At 36.7% G+C, this 18,577-nt stretch overlaps 1 pseudogene; it reads right to left on the reverse strand.

Annotated features, from left to right (window-relative positions):
- Window positions 1-214: 214 nt before the first annotated feature.
- On the reverse strand, window positions 215-2,112 carry LOC136388081 (heat shock cognate 71 kDa protein pseudogene; annotated as a pseudogene).
- Between the last annotated feature and the right edge of the window lie 16,465 nt (window positions 2,113-18,577).

The raw sequence follows: 18,577 nt of genomic DNA on the forward strand, positions 1-18,577 counted from the left end.
CCACACCCCTTCTCAAGCAAGAAGGGCATTAATATTATCACCATGGGCAACATCATCTTTAACAATAAGGGTGGGAAAAAATAACTTTATCTGCCCAACATCCAGTTATTTAAATACAGAAGTTCAACTTTTAAAACTGCCACCCAATATTCTACAAATATGGATCCTTCATTATTTTGTGTGGAACAATACTAAATCTATACTCAAGGTTGGCTTAATCAACCTCTTCAATGGTGAATCCAGAGGACAGAGGGGACCCTACCAGTAGGAGGGGCTTTCCCACGAGGGAAGCCCCAGGCATTCTTCCTGCTATGCTTCTAGTACTCTTGTACAGCTCTGTAATGATAAGGTTGCAGACATTTTCCTACTTCTTCTGCTGGATGTTCAGTTTTTCCTTTTCTGTGGTCTGGTTCTTATCAAGCCAGTTGATGGTTTTATTGCACTTGTCAAGAATCTTCTCTTTGTCATAATCATTGACCTTGCCTTGATATTTTTCTTCTTCAACTGTTGCTTTCATATTGAATGCATAGGTTCAAGTGAATTCTTGAAAGATACCTTGCCCCACTGCTTCTCAGCTTCCTAGACCATGAGCTCAATGTCTTTTTTTCTCAGATGACCCTTGTCATTAGCGATGGCAATCTTGTTCTCTTTTTCTGTATTCTTATTCACAGGAGAGACATTGAGGATGCCATCGACATCAATATAAAAAATTACTTCAATCTGAGGAACACCATGGGGTGTAGGAGGTATGCCTATAAATTGAAACTTGCCAAGCAGGTTGTAATCTTTTGTTATCACACACTCACCTTCATTAACCTGAATGAACACAACAGGCTGGTTGTCAGAGTAGGTGGTGAAGGTCTGTGTCTGCTTGGTAGAAATAGTAGTATTGCATTTGATGAAGATAGTCATGACTCAATGCCAAGAGAAACAGGAATGACATCCAAGCAGTAAATCTTGAACACTTTTGAATTTGTTTTCAGAGAGAATGGCTATTTCAACAGCTGCACCATAAACAACATTCTCATCAGGTTTGATGCTCTTATTTAACTATTTTATATTTAAGAAGTCCTGAAGGAGTTTCTAAATGTTGGAGATATGGGTAAAACCACCCACCAAGACAATATAATGGATCTGGGACTCGTCAAGTTTGGCATTCAGAAGGTCTTTTTCTACAAGGTCCAGGGTGCCATGGAAAGGCCAGAATTCAATTTTTTAAATCAGGCATGAGTGAAAGAGGTATAGAAATTGATTCCTTCATAAAGCAAATCAATCCTTATACTCAACTAAGTGCTGGAAAAGAGAGTATGCTTAGCACATTCACAAGCAGTATGAAAGTGATGGACAGTCTTCTTTTTCTCATTGATGTTCTTCTTATGACTGTGCTTGAAATCTCCAATAAAACGGTTGACCATTCAATCATCAATCTTCTTCACCTATGTGGGTGTTTCCAGCTGTAGATGTGTCCTCAAAGATTCCATCTTCAATTGTGAGAATCAACACATCAAAAGTGTCACCTTCCAAGTCAAAGATCAGCACATTTATTTTCAGCTCCAACCATTTTGCCTAAGCCATAAGTAATAGCAGAAGCTGGCTCATTGATGATTTTAAGTACCTTGAGACCAGCAATAGTCACAGCATCGTTGTAACCTGACATTGAGAGACATTGAAGTTAGCAGGTACTATGACACCAGCATTGTTAACGGTCTTCTCAAGACAGGTTTCTGTGATTTCCTTCATCTTTGTCAAAACCACAGATGCCATCTTTTCTGGATAGGAACTTTTTGCCTCTCCCTTGTATTCTACTTGATCATTGGGCCTGCCAGCATCATTCACCACCATGAAGGGCCCAATGCTTCATATCAGATTGGACAACAGTATCATCAAATCTATGTCCAATCAAGCATTTTAAATTAAAAACTGTATTGGTAAGATCATTGTAACTTGACTCTTTGCAGCATCACTGGTCAATTGATCAATGTCAGTAAAGGCAACCTAACTTGGGGTGGTTTGGCTTTCTTGTTCATTAGCAATTATTTCTATATTTCCATATTGGAAGAAACCCACAAAAGATTAGGTGGTGCCAAGATCAATGCACTCTGATGGTCCCTTAGATATGGTTGCTTGAGTGCATGTGCCCCTTTTAAAGACCCAGATTGTAACAGCTGCCCTTGCGTTTAATGAGTTTCTTTCTTTAAATTTAACCTTTGACGTTTTACCATATTAATTATGGTGTGTCTTGGTGTGGGCCTCTTTGGGTTTATCTTGTTTATGATTCTCTGTGCTCCCTGGACTTGTGTGTTCTTTCTTTTCACCTGGGTATTTTTAAAGACCCAGATTGTAACAGCTGCCCTTGCGTTTAATGAGTTTCTTTCTTTAAATTTAACCTTTGACGTTTTACCATATTAATTATGGTGTGTCTTGGTGTGGGCCTCTTTGGGTTTATCTTGTTTATGATTCTCTGTGCTCCCTGGACTTGTGTGTTCTTTCTTTTCACCTGGGTATTTTTAAAGACCCAGATTGTAACAGCTGCCCTTGCGTTTAATGAGTTTCTTTCTTTAAATTTAACCTTTGACGTTTTACCATATTAATTATGGTGTGTCTTGATGTGGGCCTCTTTGGGTTTATCTTGTTTATGATTCTCTGTGCTCCCTGGACTTGTGTGTTCTTTCTTTTCACCCGGGTATGGAAGATTTCAGTCACTATTTCTTCAAATAGGTCCTCTTTCTTCTCCTTCTGGTACTCCTATGATACAAATGTTATGCTTCATGTTGTCCCAAAGGTCCCTTAAATTATTCTCTTTTTTTTTTTTTTTCATTTTGCTGCTTTGATTAGATGCTTTTTTCTATTTTCTATCTTGTCTTCCAAATCACTGGTTAAATTCTGTTTCATCCAACAGATTGTTTATTCCTTCTAGTGTATTCTTTACTTCAGATAATGGGCTCTTCATTTTTGACTGGTTCTTTTTATGGTTTCTATGTTCTTTTTATGCTGTTGTAGCTCTCAGTTCCTTCAGTATGTTTATAATCTTTTTTTTTAACTTTACATATGATAATTTGCTTGTATCTATTCCATTTAGCTCTTTTTCTGGTGATTTCCCCTGTTATTTTTTTTTTTTAATTTTTCCATTTAGGGCATGATCCTTTAACTCCCCTTTTTGGCTTCCACTTTGTGTTTGCTTCTTTATATTAGGTAGCCCTACTATGACTCTCAATCTTAATAAGGTAGTCTTATGAATTAGAAGTTTGTGGGACCTAGAAGTACATTTTCCTTTATCACCTGAATTGAGTGCTGCAGGGATGTCCCTTGTGTGGCTATGTGGCCTTCTTGTTGTCATTGAGTCTTGTTTGCTGTTATCCCATTCATGCAGAGGATGGACTTCAGCCTGGCTGACTGTAAGTGTTACCACAACTACAGTGTATGAAGTATTTTGAGAGTCTTGACCACAAAAGCAGAATTTGCCTTAGCAGGGTCTGGTAGCTGCTGAGATCTCCCTTTGTATATACTAATTATAAAGTTATTTGGATTGTGCTGTTGTCTGAAGCTGGCCATTGGGTATGTTAGCTCTAGTGCAGGCCATGGACAAGCAGTTTGGAGCTACAAGTGATCTACAATTTGTAGCTACCTTTGCTATACCTGGGCATGCATATGAAAGATCAAGTTGTGCACCTATACTGGCTTTTACCAGTATTCCACCTGGGAGAAGTTCAGCAAAAGTCCCAAGGCACCCTGATATTGACCTCTGCCTGCCTCCACTTGAAAGCTGCTTGTTATGATCAGTCACTGAAAAAACTTCTGGTGGTACTTGAGTTTCATGAGGTAGTTTTTCAGCAAGTTACCAGGAAGGAAGTAGTGGTATGCACCAGATTGATATAGGTTCAAATTTGGTGCTAGAGGTGGTTGTGAAGACACTCAGCCAAAATTCCAAGGTTTGCCAAGTCTAGCTGCCACCCACTAGATGCTTGCCACTGTTGTTGTGGGGTGGGGTCTCCAGGTAAGGCTAGCAGAGTTTATCAGGCCCAAACATACCAAGATTTGACTTATAAAGGAAGGCTCTGCACTGCTCTGGCATGTGAGGAAAAAATGGCCCTGTTTTAGAGCCACTAAACTCAGTCTGCCCCAAATTCTGCCAGGAGCTGATCTCAGCATGCCAAGCCATTGGGAGTCAGGTGGATTGGGCTAGTGGAATTCCCATGAAGAGGGAGGTCCTGGTCATTCTTGGAGGACAGTGGGGAGAGTAGCCTCCACTGCAGAGCTACACAACTCAGTGTTTCCCAGATTCTTACCAGCCCTTATCAGGGCAGAGCCACTAAGAGTCGGGAGTGTTGGACAGCTGGGAGGCCAGAGAGTGGGTCTAGCAGATCTCCCCTGAAGGGGAGCAGCCAGTAAGGTTCACAGAAAGTGGGGGGTTTTCATTTGTCCCAAAGTCATACAACTCAGTCACTGATGTCCCCTGAGTCTGACCAGACCTCTCTACCCTGGCCCATTAAGCTGACTCCTCAGCAGAATGCAATCTCACTGTGTAGGGCTACAAGGATTCCAGAGGGTGGGGACATTGCATTCCTTCAGGCTGCTGCCATTTGGAGAGTAAGCGCCACCCAAGGGAGATGGCATCTGCAGTGTGAGAGAATGACTCAGCACAAAGGTCCTGGTGGCTGTCCCTTCAGCTGTCTCCCCAGAGCAACAAGCCCCAGTCTATTCTCACATAACTGTAGATCACTCTACCCTCCCTCTGCTAGATCCCAGGGTAGTGGCTGTGAATAAGATTTTGTGCATCTGCCTTTTAAGAGGGCACCTGTGTTTCTATCAAACTTTTGTCTCTTCCTGGCAGACAGAATCCCCTTTGATTTCTTCAACCAGATTTTATGTGGGGCCCATTTTCCTGACTTTAGTGCTTAGTCTGGGGAGCCTAGTTTGATATTAAGACCCCCACATAACTTATTAGATCATTCACAGTTAAGATATCCCTCCAGAATCCTACCCACTTCAACGGGAGCAGAGCCAGCCAGTGCCAGCCATTTTTGTCTTTTCCTTACTACCAGTCTTGATATGGCTTCTTCTATAAATCCTTGGTTATAAGACTTATCTTCAGCTAGTCTTTAGTTGGCAATTTAGACTGATTTTTCTATATATATTTGGTCTCAGTGACAGAGAGAAAGAGACAGAGGGAAGGACAGATAGGAATAGACAGGAAGAGAGATGAGAAGCATCAGTTCATTGTGGCACCTTAGTTCTTCATTGATTGCTTTCTCCTATGTGCCTTGAGCGGGGGGCTACAGCAAAACAAGTGACCCCTTGCTCTAGCCGGTGACCTTGGGGTTTCAAACCTAGGTCCTCTGCATCCCAGTCTGACGCTCTATCCACTACCCCACTGTCTGGTCACAGGCTGATTTTTTAATATTTTAGTTGTAATTGAAGTTTATTCCTGGGAGGAGGTGATTGTAACATCAATCTATTCTGCCTCTATCTTGGATCTCCAATTGATTTTCTTATATAACAATTTTAAAAGGATCATATGCGCTGCAGAATAATTTGGTGTCTCCTAGTTTCACCAAAACTATCTTACTTTTAGAATTTCCCAAAATCACTATTCTTAGTTTAGTTTCTTCACTAGTGATACAGTAGTTGTTTTGTTTTCATTTTGTTACATATTTTGAGATGCTGAAATTTGGTATTATTTTTATTTTTTTTTCTTTAGGTGGTTGACAAATATAAATATTATGATGATATGTTTTTGATTCTATGCAGATCTCATGACATTTTATGGCTCTACTATAATTTTATTAAATTTACTTATCTACATATACACACACATTTTTGTACATTATAAGCCAGAGTATTTAAAAGTGCAACTTCTAAAATGAGATATTTAGATTTGAGTCTTAGCACAGCTCCCAAATTTGATTGGAATAATTTTAAAAGATCTGGAATATAAATAATATAACATACAAAGTGCTTTGTTAATAAAATTTTGGATGTGTTCATAGTAATAACTTTTGCAGATAAAATTCCTATATTTTTAAAGCAAAAGAAATATGTGTGTGCACTCTTTTTACTACATTGTTAAATTCTCCTTTAGATTGTTAAAGAAAAAGAAAACCAATATTTTGTTTCCCAATTATACATAAGGTCAGAATTAATTGTCTCAGGAATGAATCTGTCACAATTTGAAGAACTGATGTAGTAGAACTTGATCTTCTGGGTATAGGCTTTGTGTAGTCTCTTAATGTTTTTATTTAAATTTTCATTGGCCTTGTAACCCAAAACCTTGCTTTAAATTTATTTTTTCTCATATGCTACACAAATTGAAGAAAATTTAGCTAAAGTCTCATTGATATAATTGCACATAAACCCTTAAATGTATTCAAGTGCTTTTTATAATAAGAACAGAAAATTAAACTATCCATTGTACTATCGTGCTAATCTATTATGTTGCTTTTATGAGCAGTATAAGAATTAATTTCCTAACCTAAAGAATTATTAAATCCACTTTCATGTCAACAGTTCCTTGTTGTTGATAGTTTTGCTGTTTTTAATGATAGACTCTTACAAATAGCATCAGAGAATTCTATATTGCGTGCAGAAAACTAAAGGTAAATCTATTTCAATACATTATCAACTATATTATTTGGCAATAGTTGTGAGAAAAGTATCTATACTGTTTGTGGCAGAAAATTCTCCTATTAAAGATTTATAAAATTATAACAACTGTTCTATGGCCTGGTAACAGTGCTTTTGATACTTGACATTTTTAAACCTCCTTTAAAAACAACATTTGTAATTTTCTTTGGATAACTGTTATTCTGAGTCACTATCTATTGCAGGGATGTGGTTTAGCATTGTATTTATGAAAGTCTCCCTTTCCCAGAAGCAGTTACTAAAGGCTTAATCTAATCATTTTATTTCTTATTCCTAATCGAATGGTATGTTTGAAAATAAGCAATTTATAATGACACTTTTTTGTGGATTGACAAGGAAGCTTTTTCTTACCTTTTTCTCAATTACCACACAAACAGGTCGTCATTCATTTTTCAACTTGATTGTTGAAGGTATAAAGTTTGCAAGTGAAAGAACTATTACTACCTCCACTTCATGAGAAGTAGCTGAGACAGAGAGAGGTTACTCATTTCAGGCAGGATCACACAGCTAGTAAATGTCCAACCTGGGGATAGGAAGCCATGTTGTCGGGGGCCAGAGCCCATGCACTAGCTGCTACATATGACATTGATTAGTACCTCTTGAGCCTAGAAATGTACTAAACATTTTACAAACATTGTTACATTTAGTCTGCACTCACTGCAACCTTCTAAGGTAGATATTGACCACCCTAAATGTACAGATGAGGAAAATAAGGACTAATAAGGGTAAGGTAATACTGACTTCAACATCTGGGCATTTAACCATGTGTGTGGGGGCACCAGCTCATCCACCTGGTGTGATGGTGGTTTGTAGGGGCTCACATACCTTAGTGTGTGCATCACAGATGACTGCTGCTACTACAGACAAATCATTCAAAGCTTTTTCCAGTCCTTGACTTGGCAGTTGATCCTCTAACATGACTGCTGCCATTCTACAATCCTTTAAATTATGTGCACTTCAAAACATGGCCCATTAACACATTCTCTGTGATATCAGTTGCATATGTACACATGAGCATGCAATTACATATACAGGGCACACATACACATCTGAAAGTGTACCTATTTTGCAACCACAAAGAAAGAGCTGGCAAATGGATGTAGTCATATTTCTGTGCTGACCAGAGAAGGCAGAGCTCTACCAAGAGTAGTCTCATCCTTGATGAAAATATTGGAGAAGGTGAACTAAACCTTATTTGAGTTATCTTTACTTCTGGACTTCTCAGTTATAACTCAAAAATGTTTTTAATCTAACAAACAATGAGATGGAGTTTGTGTCACATAAAGCAAAAAAACTCCCTTAAAGATACATTGATGTTTGGAAATTCTTGCTTTTCAGGACTAATGATAATATCAGTGTTATTTTTCTGAATAAGTAATGCAAAAGATAGAACCATTGATAGCCATAGAAATTCTTCATCTTTTTAAGATTTGAAACCAGAGTTGTCTCCATTCATAAGATTTTTAATGCTATATTCACAGTCTAAAAGAGTACATAATACCTAGATGCTAAATTCTCAGGAGACTATCCAATATGGTCACTTACTGATTTTTACCTTCAGAAAAGCTTTCCAATTGTCCCCTCCTCATCAACATCCCTGGCCATACTTTTGTTTAAGGTCTGACTAGATCCTCCTTTAAAAATTACAATAGCTTTCTGACTATTTTCTAACTATTTATACTAATAGTTTTCTAACTATCTCTATTATTATCTAATAGTTTCTAACCATTTAACTTTACTAAGTCTGCGAGAGAGTATGAAAGATAGATACGGACATAGATTACCTATTAGCTCTTTCCTCTGGAGGTTCCAGACTAATACATTGGTTATGAAAGCAAAAAGCTTGCAAAGGAACAGATAAATTTCTGATGGGTGAATGTAGACATGTGAGCCAACACATTCTGCTCATGACTTAGAAAACAGCTAGTCAAAATAGAGTGTACCGTCTGCCTTGGTTCCACCCCAACAGAGTTCTTATCTGCTTTGAGAAATGTGTGCCAGATACTGATGCACCAGCCTGCAGGTGTAAGTAGATCTAAGGGCTGCAACAACTTGGCATACACATGGCTTCAAGGGCCTTTGCAAGGACTCCTGAACTCCAGATGTTATGTAATGGGTATGTTTGGGCTTCACATGTGGCCTGAGCACAGTTCTAAGGGTGGCAGTGATAACGGAGCCAGGGATCTGGATACAAATCCATGATTCAGTAGGAGCTGCTTTCACTGTGCGTAGCCTTATTTAAACCTCTGTGAGAATATGAACCCAGTAATACAGTTGCAAAAATTCTGAATTAAAAAACTACAGTTAAGACATAGGAAAGGGTTTTATAATAGTTTAACACCAAAGAATATTCTTTTTGTTTTGTTTCTGTATTTTCAGATAGTCTCAAGGTTCCAGATGAACTGACAGAATATGAAAAAGGTACCTTTTTTTCTAAAATGGATACATAATATTAAAGAAGTACATTTGATATGTTAAACATGTTTTATATTTGCAAGTTTGCAATACAGTAACCTGCAGTCACAGATGATGGTTGAGCAATTGGAAGGTGTCCAGTAAGAATGAAAAGCTAATTTTAAAGTTTTATTTGCTTTAAAATTCCTTTATATATATTTTATGTATTTAATTAATTTGAATCTAAATGTCAATAGTCATGTGGCTAGCAGCACCCAGTTCTAAGTACCCAAGTGAATAAAATGTTTCTAAATACCTAAATTCTCTCTAAATTGTGCATTAGCTGTATCTCACCATTTCACAAGTAGTATTTTCATTTTTATTGTTGTTTCAGGTTCAAGAGTTTAGTAATCTTTCTTACACATTATGTATAATCAATAGATAATTTGGTAATGCATAATGGCATATTTGAATTATAATATTTTTCTCTATAATGTTTTATAACATTGTTTTGGGTAATTAAATGCAGCACAGGTCATGATGGGTTTAACTTTTATTCTGAAAAAGGTGTAGAGCTATCAAATAGTTCATCAGAAGGTAGTGACATGTCAGTTTGGCAATTGTATAATTGCATTACGATAAGTATGGAGTCAGGTAAATTTGTTTAAAAATTACTCTAAAGTTTATTCACTCAAAAAGGGTACATTTATCCTCTTATTTTTGCTACAAATTTTTCATCATCAACCCTTGGTTGTTTGTCTCTCATTTGGGCCTTAATTTCTCTTTAGTATTTCCTTTCCTATGCTTCTTACCTTATAGTTTCTCTCTTTCTTTTTTTTTTTTCTTTTGTCTTCATTCAGTTAGTGATTTTTAGAGAGGGGGGAGAGAGAAGAAGGAGAAGTAGGAGGAGGAGAAGGAGAAGGGAGAGAAACATCAGTTTCTTGTTCCAATAATTTATGCATTTATTGGTTGATTCTTATATGTGCCCTCATTTGGGATTGAACCCACAACCTTGATGCACAGAACGATGCTTTAACCAACTGAGCTATACCTAGCCAGGATCTACCTTATAGTTTCTTGATCATGACTTTTATTTTTTTATTTTATTTTTATTTTTTTGTATTTTTTTCTGAAGTTGGAAACAGGGAGGCAGTCAGACAGACTCCCGCATGCGCCCGACCGGGACCCACCTGGCATGCCCACCAGGGGGCGATGCTCTGCCCCTCTAGGGCGTTGCTCTGTTGTGACAAGAGCCATTCTAGTGCCTGAGGCAGAGGCCATGGAGCCATCCTCAGCGCTGGGGCCAACTTTGCTCCAGTGGATCCTTGGCTGTGGGAGGGAAAGAGAGAGACAGAGAGGAAGGAGAAGGGGAGGGGTGGAGAAGCAGATGGGCACTTCTCCTGTGTGTCCTGGCTGGAAATCAAAACCAGGACTCCTGCACACCAGGCCAACACTCTACCACTGAGCCAACCGGCCAGGGCTTGATCATGAATTTTAAAAGTTCATCCTAGCTTGCACACTACTTTACAAGACACACCATTGGAGATATTAGCCTCACCTAAACATTTAAGCAACCCAACGAGGCCAAATCAGGTTAGAAACATGCTGTGCCAGGGAGACAGTGACAGGTACATCTTTTAAGCGGGTGTCTCCATTTCAGTCAACAAAGAAGATCAGGGACTATGTTTTTGCTCCCATACACACACTCACATGCCCTATGATAACTTGGAAATTATAGCATAAAAGTGGATATGAAAGACACCCTCCTTACAGGCAAAACATTAAAAAAAAATAAAACCATTGTCTTTGTAGCAGCTGATGGACAAAACTTTTATGGTTCTGGCAAGAGTCATGTTGAATTATATGAAATCTCACACTCAGGGAAGCCCGAAGCTTTGACTTAATAGAGTACAGAATGGTACAACCAAGGATATAGGAATGAAAAGGTATACAAGTGTTTCAGAAATTGATAAGAAAAAATAATATTGTCATTATTTATAGAATTATTATAATTTCATGGAAAATCAGCAGTCCATTAAAACTAATTAGAATAGATTCCTGGGTGTGAGGGCTGCTTAAAATAATCAGTAGCATTTATCTCCACTAGATATAAGCATAAACATAACTCTAAACTACATATCTTTCATATTAGCACGAGGAAAGTATAAGTTATTAAGAACTAACATGTCTCCTGACCAGGTGGTGGTGCAGTGGATAGAGCATAGGACTGAGAATTGGAGGACCCAAGTTCAAAACCCCGAGGTCACTAGCTTCAGCGTGAGATCATCTGGTTTGAGCAAGGCTCAGCAGCTTGAGCCCAAGGTCGCTGGCTCGAGCAAGGAGTCACTCAGTCTGCTGTAGCTCCCCCCCCCCCGGGGTCAAGGCACATATGAGAAAGCAATCAATGAACAGCTAAGGTGCTGCAACAAAGAATTAATGCTTTTCATCTCTCTCCCTTCCTGTCGGCCTGTCCCTATCTGTCCCTCTCTTTGTTTCTCTCTGTCTCTGTCACATGCACACAAAAAAGAATATGTCAAGACCTCTATGGAAAAACAGAAAAACTCTAGTATAAAATGTTAAAAATATGAATAGAGAACACTATGTTCCTTTGATTGAGACAAATAGTAAAAATATGTCAATTCTCTACACATAAATATATACAGGCTATGCAATTCAAAGTAGATTTTTTGAAAAATGTAATAATTGTGTCTAAAATTTCTACTTAAAAGTAACGTCTGTTTTAAACAGAGTTGTAAATTCTGAAGAACAAGAGCCAGTAAGACGGTGTGGTCTTTCTCCTTTACATGTTTAATAACATACTGCATGCCAATAAGTACTCTGTTTCTATGATGTGTCATATTAACTGATTTTCTTTTAAAGAATATTTTTGTGTTCCTATTTTTTCTTATTATAAACAAGCCAGCAATGGCCATCTCTTTAAATATTTAGTGATTTTTATAGAGTATGTGTTGATTTCGGAACCTTCTCTTCAGCAGCAACTGACCTACTTATTATTAGCTATCAAGATTATATGTCTTCATGATTCTGTCTTCAACCTTGCCTTCAAAGCAAATTCAAAAGGAGCATTCATTGCCAGACTGTGTATCCATCCTTGTTGTTACAAACAAAGGACTGGTAACTTCTTTGAGGAACTGTTTGGTCTGAGGTCTGCACTACAATCATTTTTTCTAAATATCTTTTATCCCTTCAGTTTGACTTTCATTGCATACTAGCAGCTGCCTCTCCTGGCCCTGTTTAGAGTCACAGAGGCTCTTATTTTCTGTGGAAAGCGCCAATTGCTTTTCTGGTTCTGTTTCTCTTTGTTGTTGTGATAGGAGTACTGAGCAGGAAAAAAAAAGTCAATTTTATTTTAGCTTTGACATTAAAACCAAGAGCTTTCCAGTTTCAAGGAACTCTTTGTAAACTTAGTCAAATATGAAGCTGCAGTAACTGCAGACCCTCAATAATTAACCAATTTAATCAGAATTCCCTTTTCTTTATGTTTGAGAAAGATTGGACAAATCATTTCTGTTCTTTCATTTTCCCTATCTCAAAGCTAATCAGGTTGCTGAATTTCACATTGGAAAAAACCTTAAAGAACTTCAATCTTTCTCCCTCCTCCCCCTTCTCCTTTCATTTCCTCTCCTCCCCATCTCAGGTTTCTTTAGAACATCTTTATTTTGCAAGACTGCACTGTTGTATTGCATAAGAAATGAAGCTGTCCCATATTTTGAAAAGAAAGATACAATAAATTTCTTAATTATTACTGTTATGTTTTTTATTTCCATTAGTACATATAGGGATTGTAAAAAAAAAAGAGATAGTTACTTCTTAAATGTGTCAGAATACAACTATTAGCAATAAAAATAGCACCTACATACTTATTAGTCATGTAATAACTCACAGTTTGAATGCTTTACATAATTAACATTCGATTTTTGTAGTCATCTTATGTCGTATGTTCAAATATTATCACCAGTATACAAATCAGAAAAATTATGCGCAGTGAATAACTTACCCAAAGTCAGTTACTAACTGGCAGAGCTGGAATCAAAGTAGGCAGTGCTTTCAAACAGTGCTCTCTTTTCTCTCTAAGCACCATGCTAAATGCTTTACAGGAAACGTGAACTCTCATCAGTCACACCAGCACTGCATTTTACAGATAAGGCAACTAAACTTCAGAGAAGTTAATAACTTTTTTTATTATTATTACACAATTTGATAGCAAAACATTTTATATTCCAATCAAATCTTATGTTCTGTTGTATTTATTGGCTATAGACAGACTTCTGTCCCTACATACTTTGAAATAGATTATTTGAACTTTGCCCATATCTAGGAGGTAATTTATATATTTGATTAGCTGATCCAGGTTCTATTTTGATAAGTAATAGAGAATAAACAATACCATCTTGTTCAGATATGTCTCTTTAATATTATTGTTGAGTAAATATTTTTTAGAAATTTCAACATTTGTATACACTACATTGCCACATATATTTTTTTAACATCTGTAATATATCAGCCTTTTGAATTTGAACAGAACAGTGATTATTTTATTTAGATTATGTCATCTGAGTTTCTTAAAATAGTCCCTTTCATAAAAACTTCATCTGTCATAAATATGGAGCACACAATTCTTCAACAGTGAAATTGAGGGTGTTTTCTCTGTCCCTAAACTCTTTTTTTGCTTGTTTTTAGGGTAACAAATGTGCGAGACTAACATTTTCACAAGGGAAAAAGAAAAGCAAAATCACCATTTTTACTTTCCATAATAAAATTATTTGTACCAATAATTATTTTCTGACTTAACAGCTACAGTGGCAGGTCCTACAATATATTTAGGAAGCCACTTAAGTATTTCACAGCTGTATAAAAACTTCTTGGCACACTATGGACATCTAAATTAAAAGGCTATTGGCAGGAAAATAGCTCCTATTTTCCATTCTAGCCAGCTAAATGTATTTAGTAGATGCAAATGAGTTGAAAACATGTTTCATATTTCTGTAAAAAAAAATGGGCTGTTGGCCAATAGTATTCACCTTATTTAGAAGATGCCAAAAAAATAATCTGTGTTCAGGCTTTTAAATGAAGATATATTAAACAAAATAATTGTATCAGGTATGCATTTGATATGATAGTCTGATTTAAATGTAAACAATCACTGTGATTCCCAAAGAATATTTTTAGGGAGTAAGAACTATAGTGATCATACTTAATGAAGCACATTTTACTGACACAGTTTTGTTATTATATTCTTCTGCTTAAAAAGTTAATTAGGTGTCAATATAGAGCATTCATCATGGAAATGAAAATGATGGGTTATATGAGATTTTTTCTTTTTCTGTTAAATAAGTTTTTACAGTTACATGCAATGTTTCATAATTATTTTTCAGTCTTTTTAAATGCAGGTTTGATATTCATAAGACAAATGACTTTTATTTATTTTCAAAGGCACTCTTAGACTAAGTTTCTGTCTTTGCAATGATGCTACCCTATACTTTAATTTAGTAATTCATTCAAGCAGTAGGGGAGAATGTAGTTCCATCTATGCAAGAATAGTTTGATATGCAATGAATAGAACAAGGAAGGGAGATTTTTAATATTGATGAGCCTGCATTTTTATTTCCTTGGATGCAAGAATATTTGCCAGATGATCTGCCAGATGACTGTTATATTTGTTGATACTCTGGAATTCAACCTCTTAATGAGATGCTCCTTTCTAACTAATCACTGTCACTGAGAACAGCACATTACCAAAAGCATGATTCAAGTCATAGCTGGGAAAGATTAATGTATAATGACAACTAGGAACTCCAGGAGACTTTGGGGATAGAGAAGGTTAATTGGAAATGCTGAAATTAATGTTCATTAATTTAATAAACCAAAGTGCCTTTCATTGTTAAGAGTATATTGCCTTACTTTTCTTCCACCTAAAACTACTAGTTATTAATTTGAGATGATTCATTTATATACAAAAATAATTGAATATGTAAAACTTTAAAATAAAGTGAGAAACAAAGAAGTAACCTTTGAATTCCTTTCTAATTCTAGAATAAATAATTCATATCTACTGATAACTAATACCTGAAGCTCATGATGTTCTTATAAATTGTGTTTTTAGAGTCTAATTATTTTACAGTGTTAAACACATAACAATGATTAACAAAAAATTGCACATTCCTTAAATATGCTCTATAAACTGCATTTTATAAAACAAGTTCTAGTGATCATAAATTTGAGAAACACTAAAATAATTTCTTTCTTATAAAAATTTAGAATGCTCATTAATATTTATATAAACTATATTTAAGCCCAAGTCTCTCAATCTCTCACCATTGAATGTGTTTTTCTACTAACATCTGTTAAGAAATAATGAAAATGCATGTTGATACAATTAGATTATTCAAACTAACTCAAATACTTCTATTTTATTCCCTTTAGATAAATATCTTCAAAAAGAAGAAACAACACAAAACCTTTAAAACTGTAATGCTTTAACTTACTCCAAAATAATAAAAAGAACACATAAGAAGCTTAGATTTGCAATATTAAAACTTTGTATTGGTTATGCATGTCTTGTTTTAATTTTAATCAAATTATTCCATAATATACATGTACCACATTTATCCAATATTCTATTGAAGGACTTTTTGGTTGTTTCCATGTCTTGGCCACTGTAAACAATACTGAGATGAACATGGGGCTTCATGTGTCTTTATATACCAATGATTTTGAGTTTAGGGGGTACCCACTACCCCCAAATTCCTCTACCCAGTAGAGGGATTGCTGGGTCATATGGTAGTTCTTAATTTTTTGAGGAACCACCATACTTCCTTCCATAATGGTTGTAGTACTTTACATTCCCACCAACAGTTAATGAGGGTTCCTTTTGCTTCACAGCCTCTCCAACACTTCTTATTACCTGTCTTTTAGATAATAGCTAATCTAACAGGTGTGAGGTGATATCTCATTGTAGTTTTTGATTTGCATTTCTCTAATAGCTAATGAAGATGAGCATCTTTTTATATATCTATTGGCCATTTGTATTTCCTCTTGGGAGAAGTGTCAGCTCATGTCCTCTTCCAATTTTTTTATTGGATTGTTTGCTTGTTTGTTGTTGAATTTTGTGAGTTCTTTATATATACAATATTTTGGATATTAGCCCCTTATCTTAGCCGTTGTTCGAAAATATCATCTCCTATTTAGTTGGCTGTCTATTTTGTTGTCAGTTTCTTTTGCTGTGCAAAAAATTCTTAGTCTGATATGCTCCCATTCATTTATCTTTGCCTTTACTTCCCTAGCTTTTGGAGTCAAATTCATAAAATATTCTCTATGGCCAAGGTCCATGAGTTTAGTACCCATGCTTTTTTCTATGTATTTTATTGTTTCTGATTTTATATGTAGGTCTTTGATTCATTTTGAATTAATTTTTATACAAGGAGATAATCGTAATCTTTTTCATTAATGGCATTTGGGAGTGGTATTGTTAATAACACTAATAAGAGATGATTAAGAAAAACTAGGAGTTGAAAAAATATAGTGAAAAATGAAAATTCTATAATGATAAGTGGAACAAAAACTTCAGAAAACAAGGAGCAGAAACTGAGGAGAGATGACAAACGAGAGAAAAAATGAAGTAAAAAACAAGCAAAATGCCACAAAGAAAAATGAGTCCAAAATATAATAATTTGATGATAAGTGATGATCAGATGAGAGAGAAAAAAAAAAGATAAAGGAGAATAAATGAGAAGGGAGAATAAAGAGAAAAAAAGGACAAAAAACAAAATACAAAACAAAGAAAAAGAAAAAAACAGAAGTAAAGGTTTCTGAAATGAAACCCTCACAAAAAACTAGAATGAAAAATGTAACAACTATGCATAATGTAGTTCAAAAGGAAGATAAAAAATAAATAAAAAGTAAAGAAGTAAAAATGACAAAAAGCATTTAAAAATGTAAATATTTTCTGGTTTTGAGATGTAGCATCTTCCTTTTTTTGGCAGGTGGCGCTGTACTATGTGTTTTGCCTCTGTGGTGCTTTTGGGCAGAAGTCTGCTGGTGTGTGGCTGTGGCAATGATGTAGGTTGGGCCTCGGTCCCATTGGTAGGTGGGGCTTGTTAAGGCTTTCCAATTATAGGGCTCTCTCAAGGTCAGTCTCAGTTTTCTACTTGCCTCTCCACAGGTCCCTCTCATTGGAGCTAGCAGACTGGAGACTTAGCTGTAGGGTCCACCTCAGCTCCTGTCCTCGCAACCTTTGCACAGCCAGGTCTTACCTCCAGGACAGTTCAAAGCACAGTTCTGGGCAAGGCAGTGGCACCCAGATCCACCAGTGAGAGCAGGCAGGGCAGGGCACTAAGGATCAAGTTTCTTTCTGTAACACACAGGCAAAATTTTATGGGCCAGTGGGCATATCTAGCATACCTCAGCGCACTGTGGTTTCAATCTCCACGGGTTTTTCCCACTTGCGCTGCTTGGTAACTTGTGACAGGCCCTGTGTGTGCCCAGTTCTCAGGACTCCAGCAAAGCACACAGACGGTTGCAGTTGCCATTCCGGCGCTCAATGCAGGCAGTCTCAGGCCAAGGGTCTTGGCTCATGTGCACCCACAGTGCTGGAGGCTGTGGATCTGGGAATGCCCAAAGATGCTGGTGCTCACGCAAGTACCCAATGTTGATAATTTTGGGCCAAGCACCTTGGCTGGCACGCACGCCTGCTCCCTCCGCATGCTGGAGATGCTAGGTGGCACCTCTAATGCATCACCAGTGATAGTGGAGCTGGGAATGTACAAAGATACTGGCGTCCACCCATGCAGGAACCTTGTGCTGGTAATTTTAAATGTATCCCACCGCCCGTGTGTGTGCCCAGCCTCCACGATCTCAGGCAGAGCGGGTGTGTTCTTTCTTTTGTTTGGGTGCCTACACTAACTCAGCTCCTTCCCCACTAGCTCAGTCTCTCCTCTTTGCCTGGCTCCAAACAAAAGTGCCCCTACCTCAGATCAGCGCAGAAAGCAAAATGCTCCATCCTCTGTCTTATATACTCAGCCACTTTTTCACCCAATTATACCTTTGTCTAGTGTGTGCAAACTTCAGGTGCTTCTAAGGGTTCTTTTTTTCTGTGATTAGTTGTTAAATTTGTTGAAATTTCAAGGGGAGAGATCGAGATTTTCCCTCACTCTGCCATTTCTTTGACGTCATTCCTCTATGTGAAACTCTTTATTGTTGTTTAGAATTGTGCATTTTTAGTATACTCAGGTCCTTTTTAGATTTATGTCATTTTCCTAACTTGATTTAATGTTTTCTGAAAGATATTGCCAATTACATTTTATAAGAGATTTTGAATTACATATTCTGAAATTAAATTGTTAGGAGTATTACTGTTTATTAACAAATGTTAATTTTCCTTATGTATTTTTTTATCAATTTGAAATAACCCACTGGATTCTTTCTGATATTTAAACTAATCTTATTTCACTTGGCAGTATTATTATTCTACTGAAATTTTTGTTACCATTTTCTTTTCTCTGTATTTTCAAACTATCAGTGTCGT

Source organism: Saccopteryx leptura, chromosome 1 (assembly GCF_036850995.1).
Source record: "Saccopteryx leptura isolate mSacLep1 chromosome 1, mSacLep1_pri_phased_curated, whole genome shotgun sequence".
Taxonomy (NCBI): Eukaryota; Metazoa; Chordata; class Mammalia; order Chiroptera; family Emballonuridae; genus Saccopteryx; species Saccopteryx leptura.